We start from the raw sequence: 23,530 nt of genomic DNA, 5'->3' as shown, positions 1-23,530 counted from the left end.
CGAACAGCCATTTCCAGACGGCAACACCTGGCTGCTGTCTTTTTTGACTTATGTAAAGCATACGATGCGGCCTGGCGACATCATATCCTTGCCACATAGCATGAGTGGGGTCTCTGGGGCCCGCTCCCGATTTTTATCCAAAACTTCCTGTCGCTCCATACTTTCCACGTCCAAGTTGGTGTATCACAATGTTCCATCCATATCCAGGAGAATGGAGTCCTGCAGGGCTCTGTATTAAGTGTCTCTCTATTTTTAGCGGCCATTAACGGTCTAGCAGCAGCTGTCAGGCCCTCCATCTCACCTTCTCTGTATGCAGACGACTTCTTCGTTTCATACTGCTGCTCCATTACTGGTGTTGCTGAGCGGCATCCACAGAGAGCCATAGAGAAGGCGCAGTCATGGGCTCTAGCCCACAGCTTCCAGTTTTCAGCCACAAAGTCATGTGTCGTGCACTTCTGTGGTGTCGCACCATTCATCCGGAACCAGCACTTTACCTTAATCGTGATCCAATCACTGTAGTGGAGACATATCGATTCCTAGGACTGGTTCTCGATGCTCAATTGACTTGGCTCCCTCATCTTCAGCAGCTTAAGCAGAAGTTCTGGCAGCACCTCAATGCCCTCCGTTGCCTGAGTAACACCAATTTGGCTGTAGATCGCCCTACGCTGCTGCAGCTTTACAAATTCCTTGTCCAATCCCAAATTGACTATGGGAGTGTGGTTTATGGTTTGGCAGCGCCTGCAGTGTTGCTCAACCCTGTGCACCACTGTGGGGTCTGACGGGAGCTTTTAGGATGAGTCTGGCGACCAGCGTACTGGTGGAGGCTGGTGTCCCTCCATTGCAGATCAGACGTGCACAACTGCTTGCCAGTTACGCATCACACATTCGTAGTTCCCCTGAGCATCCTCTACCATCTCCTTTTCCTGCCTGCGGCAGTCCATCTCCTGCATCGGCGACCAAGGTTGGGGCTAACGACTGTGGTTCGCGTGCAGTCCCTTCTCCGAACTGGAGTCCTTCCCTTTATCACCTCTACTTGCAGTCCGTTCACGTATGCCTCCATGGTGTACGCCTCAGCTGCAACGTTGTCTTGACCTTTCACGTGGCCCTAAGGACGCCATTAACCCTGCGGCTCTCCGCTGTCACTTCCAGGGCTCTGAAGTGGTTTACACCGACGGCTCGATGGCTGATGGTCGCGTTGGCTTTGCCTAAGTGCACGGCGGCCATATTGAACAGCATTCCTTACCCGATGGCTGCAGTGTATTCACTGCAGAGCTGGTGGCCATTTCTCTTTCATTTCAGTATCTCCATTCATGCCGTGGGAAGTCTTTTCTTTTATGTACTGACTTCTTGAGCAACCATCAAACGATTGACCAATGCTACCCTCGTCATCCTTTGGTAGCGTCCATCCAGGAGTCTATCTATGCCCTGGAACGGTCCAATCGTTCAGTGGTGTTCGTCTGGACCCCTGGTCACGTCGGAATCCCAGGATATGAACTTGCTGACAGGATGGCCAAACAGGCTACACAGAAACCACTTCTGGAGATGTGTATCCCCGCAAGTGACCTACGTTCGTTATTACACCACGAGATTTTTCAGCATTGGGAGATGGAATGGCAAAACCTAAGTATGCACAACAAACTGAGAGCCATTAATGGGACCATAAATGTGTGGGAGTCCTCGATGATGGCGTCTCACAGGGACTCTGTAGTTCTCTGCAGGCTCCACATTTGCCATGCATGGGTGACCCACGGCTACCTCCTGCGCCATGAAGACCTACCTCAGTGTCAATGTGGCGCCTGGTTGACAGAGGCCCATATTCTTCTGCTATTCCCTTCTTTGGCTGCCCTGCGGCTTCATGTTCGGTTGCCGGACTTGTTATCATTGATTTCAGCAGACAACGCCTCATTGGCTGATTTGGTTTTACATTTCATCCATGAGGGTAGATTTTATCATTCGATCTGAGTTTTAGCACAGATCGTTTGTCCCTCTGTGTCCTCCACCCTAGCGCTTTTAGAGTGAAGGTTTTAATGTGTTGCAGGGTGGCTGGCTTTTCCCTTTTTATTTTCGTAGTCGGCCAGCCACTGTAATCTGCTTCCTTGTTTTACTCTCTTCTGTTTCTTGCACCTCTATGTTGTTATCTCGTGCTCTTTCATTCTTTTTAGTGTTCGTTGGCTCTCCTTCGTTCTTGTGGTCTTTCCTTTTTCTCCGTTTTGTGTTGTATGTCTTCTCTATTTGTCTATTTTATTCTCACACTTGTGGCATTGTTTTATTAGGGACAAGTGACCAATGACCTCGTAGTTTGGTCCTTTTCCCCCTCATTTAAACCAACCAACCAACCAATGTATCAAGATCACTAGGGTGGTTGCAACTTTTCTAGTAGGTATGTGTTACCTATCTGTGTGCCAGACAGAAACATATACAATACGATGACACGGATGCGTGTGCTACGTAGGAAAGTATAACTACTCAACAACTGGATTCAGTCAAGTCGACTGACGAAAGAAACGAACGAACAGCAAGCGGGCTGACTGGTGGAGGGGGGGGGGGCATGGGTGGCAATGTGGGCGGCACCGCAAGGGTGGGGGAGGGGGTGGGGGGCAGCCCCTCGCGCCCCCATATGTATCCGCCACTGTGTACAAAGATGTTTGCCTCCTCAGACAAGTGTCTGAGTGAGCTACCCCCTTTTTTAGCTTCCCCTACTTAACTGTCTTTACACCCAAAGTGAGGAACTAACGATTTTCTACTGTTATCGTGTAAGTAAGGGGTACAGTAAACCTGAAGTGAAGCATCGGAATCTATCACTAGTGTCACAGGAACGGTTCAAAACATAGACAGTAAGAAGAGCCAGTCTTCTAGTACTTAAGTCGGCATTGTGCCTTTAGTATTTAATTCCGATCCAATTTCTGTGTTTCATCGTCAATACGAAGGTCCAAGGGATACAGTAAACCTGAAGTGAAGCATCGGAATCTATAACTAGTGTCACAGGAATGGTTCAAAACATAGACAGTCACAAGAGTCAGTCTTCTTGTACTTAAGTCGGCAGTGTGCCTTTTCTATTTAATTCCGATGCAATATCTGTGTTTCATCGTCAATAACAAGGTGAGAGGGATACAGTAAACCTGAAGTGAAGCATCGGAATCTATAACTAGTGTCACAGGAATGGTTCAAATCATAGTCAGTAAGAAGAGTCAGTCTTCTTGTACTTAAGTCGGCAATGTGCCTTTTCTATTTAATTTAGATGCACTTTCTGTATTTCGTCGCCAATAAGAAGGTCCAAAGGATACAGCAAACCTGAAGTAAAGCATCGGAAGCTATAACTAATGTCACGGGAATCGTTCAAAGCATAGACAGTAGGAAGAGTCAGTCTCCTTGTACTTAAGTAGGCATTGTGCCATTTGTATTTAGTTACGATGCAATTTCTGTGTTTCATCGTCAATAAGAAGGTCAGAGGGATACAGTAAACCTGAAGTGAAGCATCGGAATCTATAACTAGTGTCACAGGAATGGTTCAAAACAGTCAGTAAGAAGAGTCAGTCTTCTTGTACTTAAGTCGGCATTGTGCATTTTGTATTTAATTCCGATGCAATTTCTGTGTTTCTTCGTCAATAAGAAGGTCCAAGGGATACAGTAAACCTGAAGTGAAGCATCGGAAGCTATAACTAATGTCACGTGAATCGTTCAAAGCATAGACAGTAGGAAGAGTCAGTCTCCTTGTACTTAAGTCGGCATTGTGCCGTTTGTATTTAGTTACGATGCAATTTCTGTGTTTCATCGTCAATAAGAAGGTCAGAGGGATACAGTAAACCTGAAGTGAAGCATCGAAATCTATAACTAGTGTCACAGGAATGGTTCAAAACAGTCAGTAAGAAGAGTCAGTCTTCTTGTACTTAAGGGGAGTTGGAATGCCGGAAAATGGAAAAAATTCACATTTTCAGTTTTTAACCTTATAACTTAATTTGAAATTTTCTGCTTAAAATGGTGCAAAATTTGTTAAGAAATTCCAATTGGAAGTATTTTTATTTAATTTTTCAAAATTACATGTGCGCCCAGCAAAGTTACCCATCTTGTGATTTGTACACATTTAAATCTTCGCATTTCCGAAAACATTACATATAGAAGGCTGTGGATTTCACTCTTCAGTTGTAGAATCTTTGATCCTTCCATAGGTACCATTGTTTTTACGACTAGCTGTGTTTATTGTTCAGTTTTTGATCTGTGAGTGTTTGTTTTGAGCCTCGAGTTTAGTTTGTCGCTCATTTGGAGTTTGTTATCTGTCTTGTTTTGACTTTCAGTGGTGAGTGCGTAGTTTCTACGATGCCTAGGAGTGCATCATTATTTAAAAAGCGAAAGTTTCGCGGTAATAGATTTACAAATAACGTTTGTTCAAGTGATTCTGCTTCAGCACCTGTTGATGCTGGTGAAAGTTCTGACGTTTGTACAGCTGAGATGTGTGAAGGAGACACGCCCACCAGTGCATCAAAAAAGAAGTTATCAAACTGTGCAAGTGAAATTACAGATGAAGCTTCTAATGAACAATATGTTTTAGTCGACTTTCCTGTTTTTACTGAGTTTATGAAGAAATGTTTGTGTTGTAATCTTTGTGGAGGTTCTTTTGATATGAACATAACAAAATCTATAGGACTTTCCTGCAAAATTGCTATAGTTTGTGCCAGTTGTGAAAATGAGACCTGTTTTTGGAGCTCTAAAACATGCAGTAGCAATTTGTTTGAGAGTAATATCAGGCTAATGTATGCAATGAGAGCAATTGGTAAAGGACATACTGCTGCTCAAACATTTTGTGCCATAATGAATCTTCCACCTCCACCTGCTAAAATTGACAATTACACTGAAGTGATAGGAGATGCTGTTCAGTCTGTAGCAGATTTATCAATGAAAGCTGCTGCCAGTGAAGCAAAATATATAAATGAAGGAAACCCAGATATCCCTGTTGCTTTTGATGGAACCTGGCAGAAAAGGGGTCACACATCCAAAAATGCTGTTGCTACTGTTACTAGTGTGGACAGCGGTAAAGTTTTGGACTATGAAGTGCTCACTAAACATTGTTACCATTGTGCATCTGGTAAGATAGAAGCAGCTCACATATGTAGCAAGAATTATGAAGGTACGAGTGGAGGCATGGAGGCTGCCGCTGCTGTGAAAATGTTTAGCAGATCAGAAAAAGAACGGGGAGTATTTTACACAAAATTCCTTGGAGATGGGGACTCCAAGGCATACAAAAGTGTTACAGAATCCATGCCATATGTCAATAAGACAATAACTAAACTAGAATGTGTCGGTCATGTTCAGAAACGAATGGGCACTCGTCTAAGGAAACTGAAACAGAATCTGAAGGACAAAATTTTGTCAGATGGTAAAACCATTAGAGGTCGCCTGTCAGATAAAATTATAAATGAATTACAACAATACTATGGTATGGCAATAAGAAATAATGCAAATAATTTGCAGGAAATGAGACAAGCTGTATGGGCCACATATTTACATCGATCATCAACTGATGATAATCCTCAACATTTTGCTTGTCCAGATGGTCCTCAGTCATGGTGCAATTATAGAAAATCTCAAGCTACTGGGGATCCTTATCACCATAAAAATTATATTCCATTGGCTGTTATGGAAGTAATTAAACCAATATATAGAGACTTGGGGCATCCTGATCTTCTGCGAAAATGTCTTCATGGTTGTACCCAGAATCAAAACGAGTCGTTCAACAACCTCATTTGGACTCGTGTACCTAAGAATGTATTTGTTGGGATAAAAACATTGAAATGGGGAGTCAGTGATGCTGTTATTTCATTCAATGATGGTCATATGGGTAGGCTAAAGGTCATGGCAAGGCTCGGCATTGCTCCTGGTATCAACACCATCAGAGGTCTTCAGCTTCTGGACAGCGTGCGAGTAAGGAAGGCTCAGTATGCAGCTGAATTTAATACAAAAAAAGCAAGGGCAGCAAGGAGAAGAAAGCTTCTAGGTGAAGAAGAAGAACTAGAAGATGACCCTGATTACTCTGCTGGACACTTTTGATAATAGAATAAAAGGTATTTGTGAATTTTCATAATAAATTACTTTAATCGCATTTTCTGGCATTTGACATTTTTAGTGTTACATGTACCTTTATCTCATAAACCACTCAACCAACAACATTCAAATTTTCAGAAATGCTGCAAAACAGTTCAAAGAGGCCACTGAACTAGAATCATGACAAGAACTGGCTTATTCTCTGAACTAGGGAAGTTTATGTTATACTTTTTCCAATAAAAAATGGCTTAATGGTAAAAAATTCATAAATACTATACCAACAAAAAGAAAACATTGGTTCTAGTTCAGTGGGCTCACAATATATGCTGAAAACCTCTGCCAGAATTTCAAAGTTCTGAAGATAATAGTTCCAAAGAAAAAGGTACACAAAGTTAGCAAATTTAACATTGGCGAGATAGGGCATTCCAACTCCCCTTAAGTCAGCATTGTGCATTTTGTATTTAATTCCGATGCAATTTCTGTGTTTCTTCGTCAATAAGAAGGTCCAAGGGATACAGTAAACCTGAAGTGAAGCATCAAAATCTATAACTAGTGTCACAGGAATGGTTCAAAACATAGACAGTAAGAAGAGTCAGTCTTCTTGTACTTAAGTCGGCATTGTGCCTTTTGTATTTCATTCCGATGCAATATCTGTGTTTCATCGTCAAGAAAAAGGTCCAAGGGATACATTAAACCTGAAGTGAAGCATCGCAATCTATAACTAGTGTCACAGGAATGGTTCAAAACATAGACAGTAGGAAGAGTCAGTCTTCTTGTACTTAAGTCGGCATTGTGCCTTTTCTACTTAATTCCGATGCAATTTCTGTGTTTTATCGTCAAAAAGAAAGTCAGAGGGATACAGTAAACCTGAAGTGAAGTATCGGAATCTATAACTAGTGTCACAGGAGTGGTTCAAACATAGACAGTAGGAAGAGTCAGTCTTCTTGTACACAAGTCGACATTGTGCATTTTTTATTTAATACCGATGCAATATCTGTTTCATCGTCAATAAGAAGGTCCAAGGGATACAGAAATCTGAAGAGAAGCATCGGAATCTATAACTAGTATCACAGGAATGGTTCAAAACATAGACAGTAGGAAGAGTCCGTCTTCTTGTACATAAGTCGGCATTGTGCCTTTTCTATTCAATTCCGATGCAATTTCTGTGTTTCATCGTCAATAAGAAGGTCCAAGGGGTACAGTAAACATTAAGTGAAGCATCGGAATCCATAACTAGTGTCACAGGAATGGTTCAAAACATAGACAGTAAGAAGAGTCAGTCTTCTTGTACATAAGTCGGCATTGTGCCTTTTGTATTTAATTCCGATCTAATATCTGTGTTTCATCGTCAATAAGAAGGGCAAAGGGATACATTAAACCTGAAGTGAAGTATCGGAATCTATAACTAGGGTCACAGGAATGGTTCAAATCATAGACAGCAAGAGGAGTCAGTCTTCTTGTACTTAAGTCGGCATTGTGCCTTTTGTATTTATTTCCGATGCAATTTCTGTGTTTCATCGTCAATAAGAAGGTGCAAGGGATACAGTAAACCTGAAGTGAAGCATCGGAATCAATAACTAGTGTCACAGGAATGGTTCAAATCATAGACAGTTAGAAGAGTCAGTCTTCTTGTACTTGAGTCGGCATTGTGCCTTTAGTATTTAATTCCGATGCAATTTCTGTGTTTCATCGTCAATAAGAAGGTCCAAGGGATACAGTAAACCTGAATTGAATCACCGGAATCTATAACTAGTCTCACAGGAATAGTTCAATACATAGACAGTAAGAACAGTCAGTCTTCTTGTACTTAAGTCGGCATTGTGCCTTTTCTATTTAATTCCGATGCAATTTCTGTATTTCGTCGCCAATAAGAAGGTCCAAAGGATACAGTAAACCTGAAGTGAAGCATCGGAATCTATAACTAATGTCACAGGAATCGTTCAAAACATAGACAGTAGGATGAGTCGGTCTTCTTGTACTTAAGTCGGCATTGTGCCTTTTGTATTTAGTTCCGATGCAATTTCTGTGTTTCATCGTCAAGAAGAAGGTCCTAGGGATAGAGTAAACCTGAAGTGAAGCATCGGAATCTATAACTAGTGTCACAGGAGTGGTTCAAAACATAGTCAGTAAGAAGAGTCAGTCTTCTTGTACTTAAGTCGGCATTGTGCCTTTTGTATTTAATTCCGATGCAATTTCTGTGTTTAATCGTCAATACGAAGGTCCAAGGGATACAGTAAACCTGAAGTGAAGCATCGGAATCTATAACTAGTGTCACAGGAATTGTTCAAGACATAGGCAGTAAGAAGAGTCAGTCTTCTTGTACTTAAGTTGGCATTGTGCCTTTTGTATTTAATTCCGATGCAATTTCTGTGTTTCATAGTCAATAAGAAGGTCAGGGGGATACAGTAAACCTGAAGTGAAGCATCGGAATCTATAACTAGTGTCACAGGAATGGTTCAAAACATAGACAGTAGGAAGAGTCAGTCTTCTTGTACTTATGTCGGCATTGTGCTTTTTCTATTTTATTACGATGCAATTTCTGTGTTTCATCGTCAAAAAGAAGGTCAGAGGGATACAGTAAACCTGAAGTGAAGCATCGGAATCTATAACTAGTGTCACAGGAATGGTTCAAAACATAGACAGTAGGAGGAGTCAGTCTTCTTGTACACAAGTCGGCATTGTGACTTTTCTATTTAATTACGATGCAATTTCTGTTTCATCGTCATTAAGGAGGTCCTAGGGGTGCAGTAAACCTGAAGTGAAGCATCGGAAACTATAACTAGTGTCACAGGAATGGTTCAAAACATAAACAGTAGGAAGAGTCAGTCTTCTTGTACTTAAGTCGGCATTGTGCCTTTTATATTTAATTCCGATGCATTTTATGTGTTTCATCGTCAATACGAAGGTCCAAGGGGTACAGTAAACCTGAAGTGAAGCATCGGAATCTATAACTAGTGTCACAGCAATGGTTCAAAACATAGACAGTAAGAAGAGTCAGTCTCCTTGTACTTAAGTCGGCATTGTGCTTTTCGTATTTAATTCCGATCCAATTTCTGTGTTTCATCGACAATAAGAAGGTCAGAGGGATACAGTAAACCTGAAGTGAAGCATCGGAATCTATAACTAGTGTCACAGGAATGGTTCAAAACAGTCAGTAAGAGGAGTCAGTTTTCTTGTACTTAAGTCGGCATTGTGCCTTTTGTATTTAATTCCGATACAATTTCTGTGTTTCATCGTCAATAAGAAGGTGCAACGGATACAGTAAACGTGAAGTGAAGCATCGGAAATTATAACTATGTCACAGAAATGGTTCAAAACATAGACAGTAGGAAGAGTCAGTCTTCTTGTACTTAAGTCGGCATTGTGCCTTTTCTATTTAATCCCGATGCAATTTCTGTATTTCGTCGCCAATAAGAAGGTCCAAAGGATACAGTAAACCTGAAGTGAAGCATCGGAATCTATAACTAGTGTCACAGGAATGGTTCAAAACATAGACAGTAGGAGGAGTCAGTCTTCTTGTACACAAGTCGGCATTGTGCCTATTCTATTTAATTCCGATGCAATTTCTGTTTCATCGTCAATAAGAAGATCCAAGGGATGCAGTAAACCTGAAGTGAAGCATCGGAATTTTATACCTAGTGCCACAGGAATGGTTAAAAACATAGACAGTAGGAAGAGTCAGTCTTCTTGTACTTAAGTCGGCATTGTGCCTTTCGTATTTAATTTCGATGCTATTTCTGTGTTTCATCGTCAATAAGAAGGTCCAAGGTGTACAGTAAACCTGAATTGAAGCATCAGAATCTATAACTAGTGTCACAGGAATGGTTCAAAACATAGACAGTAAGATGAGTCAGTCTTCTTGTACTTAAGTCGGCATTGTGCCTTTTGTATTTAATTCCGATCCAATTTCTGTGTTTCATCGTCAATAAGAAGGTCAGAGGGATGCAGTAAACCTGAAGTGAGGTATCGGAATCCATAACTAGTGTCACAGGAATGGTTCAAAACATAGACAGTAAGAGGAGTCAGTCTTCTTGTGCTTAAGTCGGCATTGTACCTTTTGTATTTAATTCCGATGCAATTTCTGTGTTTCATCGTCAATAAAAAGGTCTAAGGGATACAGAAAACCTGAAGTGAATCATCGTAATCTATAACTAGTGTCACAGGAATGGTTCAAAACATAGTCAGTACGAAGAGTCAGTCTTCTTGTACTTAAGTCGGCATTGTGCCTTTTGTATTTAATTCCGATGCAATTTCTGTGTTTCATCGTCAATAAGAAGGTCAGAAGAATACTGTAAAACTGAAGTGAAGCATCGGAATCTATAACTAGTGTCACTGGAATGGTTCAAAGCATAGACAGTAAGAGGGGTCAGTCTTCTTGTACTTAAGTCGGTATTGTGCCTTTTGTATTTATTTCCGATGCAATTTCTGTGTATCATCGACAATAAGGAAGTGCAGGGGATACAGTACCCCTGACGTGACGCATCGGAATCTGAAACTAGTGTCACAGGAATGGTTCAAATCATAGACAGTAAGATGAGTCAGTCTTCTTGTACTTAAGTCGGCATTGTCCCTTTTGTATTTAATTCCGATGCAATTTCTGTGTTTCATCGTCAATAAGAAGGTCAGAGGGTTACAGTAAACCTGAAGTGAAGCAACGGAACCTATAACTAGTGTCACAGGAATGGTTCAAAACAGTCAGTAAGAAGAGTCAGTCTTCTTGTACTTAAGTCGGCATTGTGCCTTTTGTATTTAATTGCGAAGCAATTTCTGTGTTTAATTGTCAATACGAAGGTCCAAGGGATACAGTAATACTGAATTGAAGAATCGGAATCTATAACTAGTGTCACAGGAATGGTTCAAAACATAGATAGTAAGAAGAGTCTGTCTTCTTGTACTTAATTCGGCATTGTGCATTTTGTATTTAAGTCCGATGCAATTTCTGTATTTCGTCGCCAATGAGAAGGTCCAAAGGATACAGTCAACCTGACGTGAAGCATCGGAATATATAGCTAATGTCATAGGAATCGTTCAAAACATAGACAGTAGGAAGAGTCAGTCTGCTTGTACTTAAGTCGGCAATGTGCCTTTTGTATTTAGTTCCGATGCAATTTCTGTATTTCATCGCCAATAAGAAGGTCCTAGAGATAGAGTAAACCTGAAGTGAAGCATCGGAATCTATAACTAGTGTCACAGGAATGGTTCAAAACATAGTCAGTAAGAAGAGTCAGTGTTCTTGTACTCAAGTCGGCATTGTGCCTTTTGTATTTAATTCCGATGCAATTTCTGTGTTTCATCGTCAATACGAAGGTCCAAGGGATACAGTAAACCTGAAGTGATGCACCGGAATCTATAACTAGTGTCACAGGAATTGTTCAAAACATAGGCAGTAAGAAGAGTCAGTATTCTTGTACTTAAGTTGGCATTGTGCCTTTTGTATTTGATTCCGATGCAATTTCTGTGTTTCATTTCCAATAAGAAGGTCAGAGGGATACAGTAAACCTGAAGTGAAGCATCGGAATCTTTAACTAGTGTTACAGGAATGGTTCAAAACAGTCAGTAAGAAGAGTAAGTCTTCTTGTACTTAAGTCGGCTTTGTGCATTTTGTATTTAATTCCGATGCAATTTCTGGGTTTCATCCTCAATAAGAAGGTCCAAGGGATACAGTAAACCTGAAGTGAAGCATCGTAATCTATAACTTGTGTCACAGGAATAGTTCATAACATAGACAGTAAGAAGAGTCAGTCTTCTTGTACTTAGGTCGGCATTGTGCCTTTTCTATTTAATTCCGGTGCAATTTCTGTGTTTCATCGTCAAAAATAAGGTCAGAGGGATACAGTAAACCTAAATTGAAGCATCGGAATCTATAACTAGTGTCACAGGAATGGTTCAAAACATAGACAGTAGGAAGAGTCAGTCTTCTTGTACTCAAGTCGGCATTGTGCCTTTTCTATTTAATTCCGATGCATTTTCTGTGTTTCATCGTCAATAAGAAGGTCCAAGGGGTACAGTAAACCTGAAGTGAAGCAACGGAATCTATAACTAGTGTCACAGGAATGGTTCAAAACATAGACAGTAAGAAGAGTCAGTCTTCTTGTACTTAAGTCGGGATTGTGCCTTTTGTAATTAATTCCGATCCAATTTCTGTGTTTCATCGTCAATAAGAAGGTCAGAGGGATACAGTAAACCTGAAGTGAAGCATCGGAATCTATAACTAGTTTCACAGGAATGGTTCAAAACAGTCAGTAAGAAGAGTCAGTCTTCTTGTACCTTAGTCGGCATTGCGCCTTTTGTATTTAATTCTGATGCAATTTCTGTGTTTCATCGTCAATAAGAAGGTCCAAGGGATGCAGTAAACGTGAAGTGAAGCATCGGAATCTATAACTAGTGTCACAGGAATGGTTCAAAACATAGACCGTAGGAAGTGTTAGTCCTCTTGTACTTAAGTCGGCATTGTGCCTTTTCTATTTAATTCCGATGCAATTTCTGTATTTCGTCGCCAATAAGAAGGTCCAAAGGATACAGTAAACCTGCAGTGAAGCATCGGAATCTATAACTAATGTCACAGGAATCGTTCAAAGCATAGACAGTAGGAAGAGTCAGTCTTCTTGTACTTAAGTCGGCATTGTGCCTTTTCTATTTAATTCCGATGCATTGTCTGTGTTTCATCGTCAATAAGAAGGTCGAAGGGGTACAGTAAACCTGAAGTGAAGCATCGGAATCTATAACTAGTGTCACAGGAATGGTTCAAAACATAGACAGTAAGAAGAGTCAGTCTTCTTGTACTTAAGTCGGCATTGTGCCTTTTGTATTTAATTCCGATCCATTTTCTGTGTTTCATCGTCAATAAGAAGGTCAGAGGGATACAGTAAACCAGAAGTGAAGCATCGGAATCTATAACTAGTCTCACAGGAATGGTTCAAAACAGTCAGTAAGAAGAGTCAGTCTTCTTGTTTTTTAGTCGGCATTGTGCCTTTTGTAATTAGTTCCGATGCAATTTCTGTGTTTTATCGTCAATAAGAAGGTCAGAGGGATACAGTAAACCTGATGTGAAGCATCGGAATCTATAATTTGTGTCACAGGAATGGTTCAAAACAGTCAGTAAGCAGAGTCAGTCTTCTAGTACTTAAGTCGGCATTGTGCATTTTGTATTTAATTCCGATGCAATTTCTGTGTTTCTTCGTCAATAAAAAGGTCCAAGGGATACAGTAAACCTGAAGTGAAGCATCGGAATATATAACTAGTGTCACAGGAATGGTTCAAAACATAGACAGTAAGAAGAGTCAGTCTTCTTGTACTTAAGTCGGCATTGTGCCTTTTGTATTTGAATCCGATGCAATTTCTGTGTTTCATCGTCAATAATAAGGTCCAAGGGATACAGTAAACCTGAAGTGATGCATCGGAATCTATAACTAGTGTCACAGGAATGGTTCAAAACATAGACATTAGGAAGAGTCAGTCTTCTTGTACTTAAGTCGGCATTGTGCCTTTTCTATTTAATCCCGATGCAATTTCTGTATTTCGTCGCCAATAAGAAGGTCCAAAGGATACAGTAAACCTGAAGTGAAGCATCGGAATCTATAACTAGTGTCACAGGAATGGTTCAAAACATAGACAGTAGGAGGAGTCAGTCTTCTTGTACACAAGTCGGCATTGTGGCTATTCTATTTAATTCCGATGCAATTTCTGTTTCATCGTCAATAAGAAGATCCAAGGGATGCAGTAAACCTGAAGTGAAGCATCGGAATCTATACCTAGTGTCACAGGAATGGTTCAAAACATAGACAGTAGGAAGAGCCAGTCTTCTTGTACTTAAGTCGGCATTGTGCCTTTCGTATTTAATTTCGATGCTATTTCTGTGTTTCATCGTCAGTAAGAAGGTCCAAGGGGTACAGTAAACCTGAATTGAAGCATCAGAATCTATAACTAGTGTCACAGGAATGGTTCAAAACATAGACAGTAAGAAGAGTCAGTCTTCTTGTACTTAAGTCAGCATTGTGCCTTTTGTATTTAATTCCGATCCAATTTCTGTGTTTCATCGTGAATAAGAAGGTCAGAGGGATACAGTAAACCTGAAGTGAGGTATCGGAATCCATAACTAGTGTCACAGGAATGGTTCAAAACATAGACAGTAAGAGGAGTCAGTCTTCTTGTGCTTAAGTCGGCATTGTACCTTTTGTATTTAATTCCGATGCAATTTCTGTGTTTCATCGTCAATAAAAAGGTCTAAGGGATACAGAAAACCTGAAGTGAATCATCGTAATCTATAACTAGTGTCACAGGAATGGTTCAAAACATAGTCAGTACGAAGAGTCAGTCTTCTTGTACTTAAGTCGGCATTGTGCCTTTTGTATTTAATTCCGATGCAATTTCTGTGTTTCATCGTCAATAAGAAGGTCAGAAGGATACTGTAAAAAAGAAGTGAAGCATCGGAATCTATAACTAGTGTCACTGGAATGGTTCAAAGCATAGACAGTAAGAGGGGTCAGTCTTCTTGTACTTAAGTCGGTATTGTGCCTTTTGTATTTATTTCCGATGCAATTTCTGTGTTTCATCGACAATAAGGAAGTGCAGGGGATACAGTAAACCTGACGTGACGCATCGGAATCTGAAACTAGTGTCACAGGAATGGTTCAAATCATAGACAGTAAGATGAGTCAGTCTTCTTGTACTTAAGTCGGCATTGTCCCTTTTGTATTTAATTCCGATGCAATTTCTGTGTTTCATCGTCAGTAAGAAGGTCAGAGGGTTACAGTAAACCTGAAGTGAAGCAACGGAATCTATAACTAGTGTCACAGGAATGGTTCAAAACAGTCAGGAAGAAGAGTCAGTCTTCTTGTACTTAAGTCGGCATTGTGCCTTTTGTATTTAATTGCGAAGCAATTTCTGTGTTTCATCGTCAATACGAAGGTCCAAGGGATACAGTAATACTGAATTGAAGAATCGGAATCTATAACTAGTGTCACAGGAATGGTTCAAAACATAGATAGTAAGAAGAGTCTGTCTTCTTGTACTTAATTCGGCATTGTGCATTTTGTATTTAAGTCCGATGCAATTTTTGTATTTCGTCGCCAATAAGAAGGTCCAAAGGATACAGTCAACCTGACGTGAAGCATCGGAATATATAGCTAATGTCACAGGAATCGTTCAAAACCTAGACAGTAGGAAGAGTCAGTCTGCTTGTACTTAAGTTGGCATTGTGCCTTTTGTATTTGATTCCGATGCAATTTCTGTGTTTCATTTCCAATAAGAAGGTCAGAGGGATACAGTAAACCTGAAGTGAAGCATCGGAATCTATAACTAGTGTTACAGGAATGGTTCAAAACAGTCAGTAAGAAGAGTAAGTCTTCTTGTACTTAAGTCGGCTTTGTGTATTTTGTATTTAATTCCGATGCAATTTCTGGGTTTCATCCTCAATAAGAAGGTCCAAGGGATACAGTAAACCTGAAGTGAAGCATCGTAATCTATAACTTGTGTCACAGGAATAGTTCATAACATAGACAGTAAGAAGAGTCAGTCTTCTTGTACTTAGGTCGGCATTGTACCTTTTCTATTTAATTCCGGTGCAATTTCTGTGTTTCATCGTCAAAAATAAGGTCAGAGGGATACAGTAAACCTAAATTGAAGCATCGGAATCTATAACTAGTGTCACAGGAATGGTTCAAAACATAGACAGTAGGAAGAGTCAGTCTTCTTGTACTCAAGTCGGCATTGTGCCTTTTCTATTTAATTCCGATGCATTTTCTGTGTTTCATCGTCAATAAGAAGGTCCAAGGGGTACAGTAAACCTGAAGTGAAGCAACGGAATCTATAACTAGTGTCACAGGAATGGTTCAAAACATAGACAGTAAGAAGAGTCAGTCTTCTTGTACTTAAGTCGGGATTGTGCCTTTTGTAATTAATTCCGATCCAATTTCTGTGTTTCATCGTCAATAAGAAGGTCAGAGGGATACAGTAAACCTGAAGTGAAGCATCGGAATCTATAACTAGTTTGACAGGAATGGTTCAAAACAGTCAGTAAGAAGAGTCAGTCTTCTTGTACCTTAGTCGGCATTGCGCCTTTTGTATTTAATTCCGATGCAATTTCTGTGTTTCATCGTCAATAAGAAGGTCCAAGGGATGCAGTAAACGTGAAGTGAAGCATCGGAATCTATAACTAGTGTCACAGGAATGGTTCAAAACATAGACCGTAGGAAGTGTTAGTCCTCTTGTACTTAAGTCGGCATTGTGCCTTTTCTATTTAATTCCGATGCAATTTCTGTATTTCGTCGCCAATAAGAAGGTCCAAAGGATACAGTAAACCTGCAGTGAAGCATCGGAATCTATAACTAATGTCACAGGAATCGTTCAAAACATAGACAGTAGGAAGAGTCAGTCTTCTTGTACTTAAGTCGGCATTGTGCCTTTTCTATTTAATTCCGATGCATTGTCTGTGTTTCATCGTCAATAAGAAGGTCGAAGGGGTACAGTAAACCTGAAGTGAAGCATCGGAATCTATAACTAGTGTCACAGGAATGGTTCAAAACATAGACAGTAAGAAGAGTCATTCTTCTTGTACTTAAGTCGGCATTGTGCCTTTTGTATTTAATTCCGATCCATTTTCTGTGTTTCATCGTCAATAAGAAGGTCAGAGGGATACAGTAAACCTGAAGTGAAGCATCGGAATCTATAACTAGTCTCACAGGAATGGTTCAAAACAGTCAGTAAGAAGAGTCAGTCTTCTTGTTTTTTAGTCGGCATTGTGCCTTTTGTATTTAATTCCGATGCAATTTCTGTGTTTCATCGTCAATAAGAAGGTCCAAGGGATGCAGTAAACGTGAAGTGAAGCATCGGAATCTATAATTAGTGTCACAGGAATGGTTCAAAACATAGACAGTAGGAAGTGTTAGTCCTCTTGTACTTAAGCCTTCATGGTCCCTTTTGTATTTAAATGCGATGCAATTTCTGTGTTTCATCGTCAAACTGAAGGTCAGAGAGATACAGTAAACCTGAAGTGAAGCATCGGAATCTGTAACTAGCGTCACAGGAATCGTTCAAAACATAGTCAGTAAGAAGAGTCAGTCTTCTTGTACTTAAGTCGGCATTGTGCCTTTTCAATTTAATTCCGATGCAATATCTGTGTTTCATCGTAAATAAGAACGTCCAAGGGATACAGTAAACCGGAAGTGATGCATCGGAATCTATTACTACTGTCACAGGAATGGTTCACAACATAGAGAGTAGGATGAGTCAGTCTTCTTGTACTTAAGTCGTCATTGTGCCTTTTCTATTTAATTCCGATGCAATTTCTGTATTTCGTCGCCAATATGATGGTCCTAAGGATACAGTAAACCAGACGTGAAGCATCGGAATCTATAACTAATGTCACAGGAATCGTTCAAAACATAGACAGTAGGAAGAGTCAGTCTTCTTGTAATTAAGTCGGCATTGTGCCTTTTGTAATTAGTTCCGATGCAATTTCTGTGTTTCATCGTCAATAAGAAGGTCAGAGGGATACAGTAAACCTGATGTGAAGCATCGGAATCTATAATTTGTGTCACAGGAATGGTTCAAAACAGTCAGTAAGCAGAGTCAGTCTTCTAGTACTTAAGTCGGCATTGTGCATTTTGTATTTAATTCCGATGCAATTTCTGTGTTTCTTCGTCAATAAAAAGGTCCAAGGGATACAGTAAACCTGAAGTGAAGCATCGGAATATATAACTAGTGTCACAGGAATGGTTCAAAACATAGACAGTAAGAAGAGTCAGTCTTCTTGTACTTAAGTCGGCATTGTGCCTTTTGTTTTTAAATCCGATGCAATTTCTGTGTTTCATCGTCAATAATAAGGTCCGAGGGATACAGTAAACCTGAAGTGATGCATCGGAATCTATAACTAGTGTCACAGGAATGGTTCAAAACATAGACATTAGGAAGAGTCAGTCTTCTTGTACTTAAGTCGGCATTGTGCCTTTTTTATTTAATTCCGATGCAATTTCTGTGTGTCATCGTCAATAAGAAGGTCAGAGGGATACAGTAAACCTGAAGTGAAGCATCGGAATCTATAACTAGTGTCACAGGAATGGTTCAAAACATAGACAGTAAGAAGAGTCGGTCTTCTTGTACTTAAGTCGGCATTGTGCCTTTTCTATTAACTTCCGATGCGATATCTGTGTTTCATCGTCAATAAGAAGGTCAAAGGGATACAGTAAGCCTGATGTGAGGCATCGGAATCTATAACTAGTGTCACAGGAATGGTTCCAAACATAGTCTGTAAGAAGAGTCAGTCTTCTTGTACTTAAGTCAGCATTGTGCCTTTTCTATTTAATTCCGATGCAATTTCTGTGTTTCATCGTCAATAAGAAGGTCCAAGGGATACAGTAAACCTGAAGTGAATCATCGTAATCTATAACTAGTGTCACAGGAATGGTTCAAATAATAGTCAGTACGAAGAGTCAGTCTTGTTGTACTGAAGTCGGCATTGTGGATTTTGTATTTAATTCCGACGCAATTTCTGTGTTTCATCGTCAATAATACGGTCAGAGGGATACAGTAAACCTGAAGTGAAGCATAGGAATCTGTAACTAGTGTCACAGGAATGGTCAAAACATAGACAGTATAAAGGGTCAGTCTTCTTGTACTTAAGTCGGCATTGTGCCTTTTCTATTTAATTCCGATGCAATATCTGTGTTTCATCGTCAATAAGAAGGTGCAAGGGATACAGTAAACCTGAAGTGAAGCATCGGAATCTATATCTAGTGTCACAGGAATGGTTCAAAACATAGACAGTAAGAAGAGTCAGTCTTCTTGTACTTCAGTCGGCAATGTGAGTTTTCTATTGATTTCCGATGCAATTTCTGTATTTCGTCGCCAATAAGAAGGTCCTAAGGGTACAGTAAACCAGAAGTGAAGCATCGGAATCTATAACTAAAGTCACAGGAATCGTTCAAAACATAGACAGTAGGAAGAGTCAGTCTTCTTGTACTTAAGTCGGCATTGTGCCTTTTGTAATTAGTTCCGATGCAATTTCTGTGTTTCATCGTCAATAAGAAGGTCAGAGGGATACAGTAAACCTGATGTGAAGCATCGGAATCTATAATTAGTGTCACAGGAATGGTTCAAACAGTCAGTAAGAAGAGTCAGTCTTCTTGTACTTAAGTCGACATTGCGCATTTTGTATTTAATTCCGATGCAATTTCTGTGCTTCATCGTCAATAAGAAGGTCCAAGGGATACAGTAAACCTGAAGTGAAGCATCGGAATCTATAACTAGTGTCACAGGAATGGTTCAAAACTTAGACAGTAAGAAGAGTCCGTCTTCTTGTACTTAAGTCGGCATTGTGCATTTTCTATTTAAGTCCGATGCAATTTCTGTATTTCGTCGCCAATAAGAAGGTCCAAACGATACAGTAAACCTGAAGTGAAGCTTCGGAAACTATAGGTAATGTCACAGGAATCGTTCAAAGCATAGACAGTAGGAAGAATCAGTCTGCTTGTACTTAAGTCGGCAATGTGTCTTTTGTATTTAGTTCCGATGCAATTTCTGTGTTTCATCGCCAATAAGAAGGTCCTAGGGATAGAGTAAACCTGAAGTGAAGCATCGGAATCTATAACTAGTGTCACAGGAATGGTTCAAAACATAGTCAGTAAGAAGAGTCAGTCTTCTTATACTTAAGTCGGCATTTTGCCTTTTCTATTTAATTCCGATGCAATTTCTGTGTTTCATCGTCAATACGAAGGTCCAAGGGATACAGTAAACCTGAAGTGAAGCATCGGAATCTATAACTAGTGTCACAGGAATTGTTCAAAACATAGTCAGTAAGAAGAGTCAGTCTTCTTGTACTTAAGTCGGCATTGTGCCTTTTGTATTTGATTCCGACGCAATTTCTGTGTTTCATCGTCAATAAGAAGGTCCGAGGGATACAGTAAACCTGAAGTGAAGCATCGGAATCCATAACTAGTGTTACAGGAATGGTTCAAAACAGTCAGTAAGAAGAGTAAGTCTTCTTGTACTTAAGTCGGCATTGTGCATTTTGTATTTAATTCCGATGCAATATCTGTGTTTCATCCTCAATAAGAAGGTCCAAGGGATACAGGAAACCTGAAGTGAAGCACCGGAATCTATAACTTGTGTCACAGGAATGGTTCAAAACATAGACAGTAGGAAGAGTCAGTCTTCTTGAACACAAGTCGGCATTGTGCCTTTTCTATTTAATTCCGATGCAATTTCTGTTTCATCGTCAATAAGAAGGTCCAAGGGATATAGTAAACCTGAAGTTAGGCATCGGAATCTATAACTAGTGTCACAGGAATGGTTCAAACCATAGACAGTCGGAAGAGTCAGTCTTCTTGTACTTAAGTCGGCATTGTGCCTTTTCTATTTAATTCCGATGCATTTTCTGTGTTTCATCGTCAATAAGAAGGTCCAAGGGGTACAGTAAACCTGAAGTGAAGCATCGGAATCTATAACTAGTCTCACAGGAATGGTTCAAAACATAGACAGTAAGAAGAGTCAGTCTTCTTGTACTTAAGTTGGCATTGTGCCTTTTGTATTTGATTCCGATGCAATTTCTGTGTTTCATCGTCAATAAGAAGGTCGGAGGGATACAGTAAACCTGAAGTGAAGCATCGGAATCCATAACTAGTGTCACAGGAATGGTTCAAAACATAGACAGTAGGAAGTATTAGTCTTCTTGTACTTAAGTCGGCATTGTGCCTTTCTATTTAATTCCGATGCAATTTCTGTATTTCGTCGCCAATAAGAAGGTCCAAAAAATACAGTAAACCTGAAGTGAAGCATCGGAATCTATAACTAATGTCACAGGAATCGTTCAAAGTATAGACAGTAGGAAGAGTCAGTCTTCTTGTACATAAGTCGGCATTGTCCCTTTTGTATTTAATTTCGATGCAATTTCTGTGTTTCATCGTCAATCTGAAGGTCAGAGGGATACAGTAAACCTGAAGTGAAGCATCGGAATCTCTAACTAGTGTCACAGTAATGGTTCAAAACATAGACAGTAGGAAGAGTCAGTCTTCTTGTACTGAAGTCGGCATTGTGCCTTTTCTATTTAATTCCGATGCAATTTCTGTTTCATCGTCAATAAGAAGGTCCAAGGGATATAGTAAACCTGACGTTAGGCATCGGAATCTATAACTAGTGTCACAGGAATGGTTCAAACCATAGACAGTCGGAAGAGTCAGTCTTCTTGTACTTAAGTCGGCATTGTGCCATTTCTATTTAATTCCGATGCAATTTCAATGCTTCATCGTCAAAAAGAAGGTCAGAGGGATACAGTAAACCTGAAGTGAAGCATCGGAATCTATAACTAGTGTCACAGGAATGGTACAAAACATAGACAGTAGGAAGAGTCAGTCTCCTTGTACTTAAGTCGGCATTGTACCATTTCTATTTAATTCCGATGCAATTTCTGTGTTTCATCGTCAATAAGAAGGTCAGAGGGATATAGTAAACCTGAAGTGAAACATGGGAATCTATAACTAGTGTCACAGGAATGGTTCAAAACATAGACAGTAGGAAGAGTCAGTCTTCTTGCATTTAAGTCGGCATTGTGCCTTTTCTATTTAATTCAGATGCAATTTCTGTGTTTCATCGTCAATAAGAAGGTCCAAGGGATACAGTAAACCTGAAGAGATGCATCGGAATCTATAACTAGTGTCACAGGAATGGTTCAAAACAAAGATATTAGGAAGAGTCAGTCTTCTTGTACTCAAGTCGGCATTGTGCCTTTTCTATTTAATTCCGATGCAATTTCTGTGTTTCATCGTCAATAAGAAGGTCAGAGGGATACAGTAAACCTGAAGTGAAGCATCGGAATCTATAACTAGTGTCACAGGAATGGTTCAAAACATAGTAAGAAGAGTCAGTCTTCTTGTACTTAAGTCGGCATTGTGCCTTTTGTATTTAATTCCGATGCAATTTCTGTGTTTCATCGTCAATACGAAGGTCCAAGGGATACAGTAAACCTGAAGTGTAGCATCGGAATCTATAACTAGTGTCACAGGAATTGTTCAAAACATAGTCAGTAAGAAGAGTCAGTCTTCTTGTACTTAAGTTGGCATTGTGCCTTTTCTATTTGATTCCGATGCAATTTCTGTGTTTCATCGTCAATAAGAAGGTCCGAGGGATAGAGTAAACCTGAAGTGAAGCATCGGAATCCATAACTAGTGTTACAGGAATGGTTCAAAACAGTCGGTAAGAATAGTAGGTCTTCTTGTACTTAAGTCGGCATTGTGCATTTTGTATTTAATTCCGATGCAATATCTGTTTTTCATCCTCAATAAGAAGGTCCAAGGGATACAGGAAACCTGACGTGAAGCACCGGAATCAATAACTTGTGTCACAGGAATGGTTCAAAACATAGACAGTAGGAAGAGTCAATCTTCTTGTACACAAGTCGGCATTGTGCCTTCCTATTTAATTCATTTGCAATTTCTGTTTCATCGTCAATAAGAGTGTCCAAGGGATACAGTAAACCTGAAGTTAAGCATCGGAATCTATAACTAGTGTCACAGGAATGGTTCAAACCATAGACAGTCGGAAGAGTCAGTCTTCTTGTACTTAAGTCGGCATTGTGCCTTTTCTATTTAATTCCGATGCATTTTCTGTGTTTCATCGTCAATAAGAAGGTCCAAGGGGTACAGTAAACCTGAAGTGAAGGATCGGAATCTATAACTAGTCTCACAGGAATGGTTCAAAACATAGACGGTAAGAAGAGTCAGTCTTCTTGTACTTAAGTTGGCATTGTGGCTTTTGTATTTGATTCCGATGCAATTTCTGTGTTTCATCGTCAATAAGAAGGTCGGAGGGATACAGTAAACCTGAAATGAAGCATCGGAATCCATAACTAGTGTCACAGGAATGGTTCAAAACATAGACAGTAGGAAGTATTAGTCTTCTTGTACTTAAGTCGACATTGTGCTTTTTCTATTTAATTCCGATGCAATTTCTGTATTTCGTCGCCAATAAGAAGGTCCAAAAAATACAGTAAACCTGAAGTGAAGCATCGGAATCTATAACTAATGTCACAGGAATCGTTCAAAGTATAGACAGTAGAAAGAGTCAGTCTTCTTGTACTTAAGTCGGCATTGTCCCTTTTGTATTTAATTTCGATGCAATTTCTGTGTTTCATCGTCAATCTGAAGGTCAGAGGGATACAGTAAACCTGAAGTTAAGCTTCGGAATCTCTAACTAGTGTCACAGTAATGGTTCAAAACATAGACAGTAGGAAGAGTCAGTCTTCTTGTACTTAAGTCAGCATTGTGCCTTTTCTATTTAATTCCGATGCAATTTCTGTGTTTCATCGTCAAAAAGAAGGTCAGAGGGATAGAGTAATCCTGAAGTGAATAATCGGAATCTATGACTAGTGTCACAGGAATGGTTCAAAACATAGACTGTAGGAAGAGTCAGCCTTCTTGTACTTAAGTTGGCATTGTGCCTTTTGTATTTAATTCCGACGCAATTTCTGTGCTTCATCGTCAATAATACGGTCAGATGGATACAG

This window comes from Schistocerca serialis, chromosome 1 (genome assembly GCF_023864345.2).
Source record: "Schistocerca serialis cubense isolate TAMUIC-IGC-003099 chromosome 1, iqSchSeri2.2, whole genome shotgun sequence".
In the NCBI taxonomy this organism is placed as follows: Eukaryota; Metazoa; Arthropoda; class Insecta; order Orthoptera; family Acrididae; genus Schistocerca; species Schistocerca serialis.
This window is presented reverse-complemented; position numbering follows the sequence as displayed.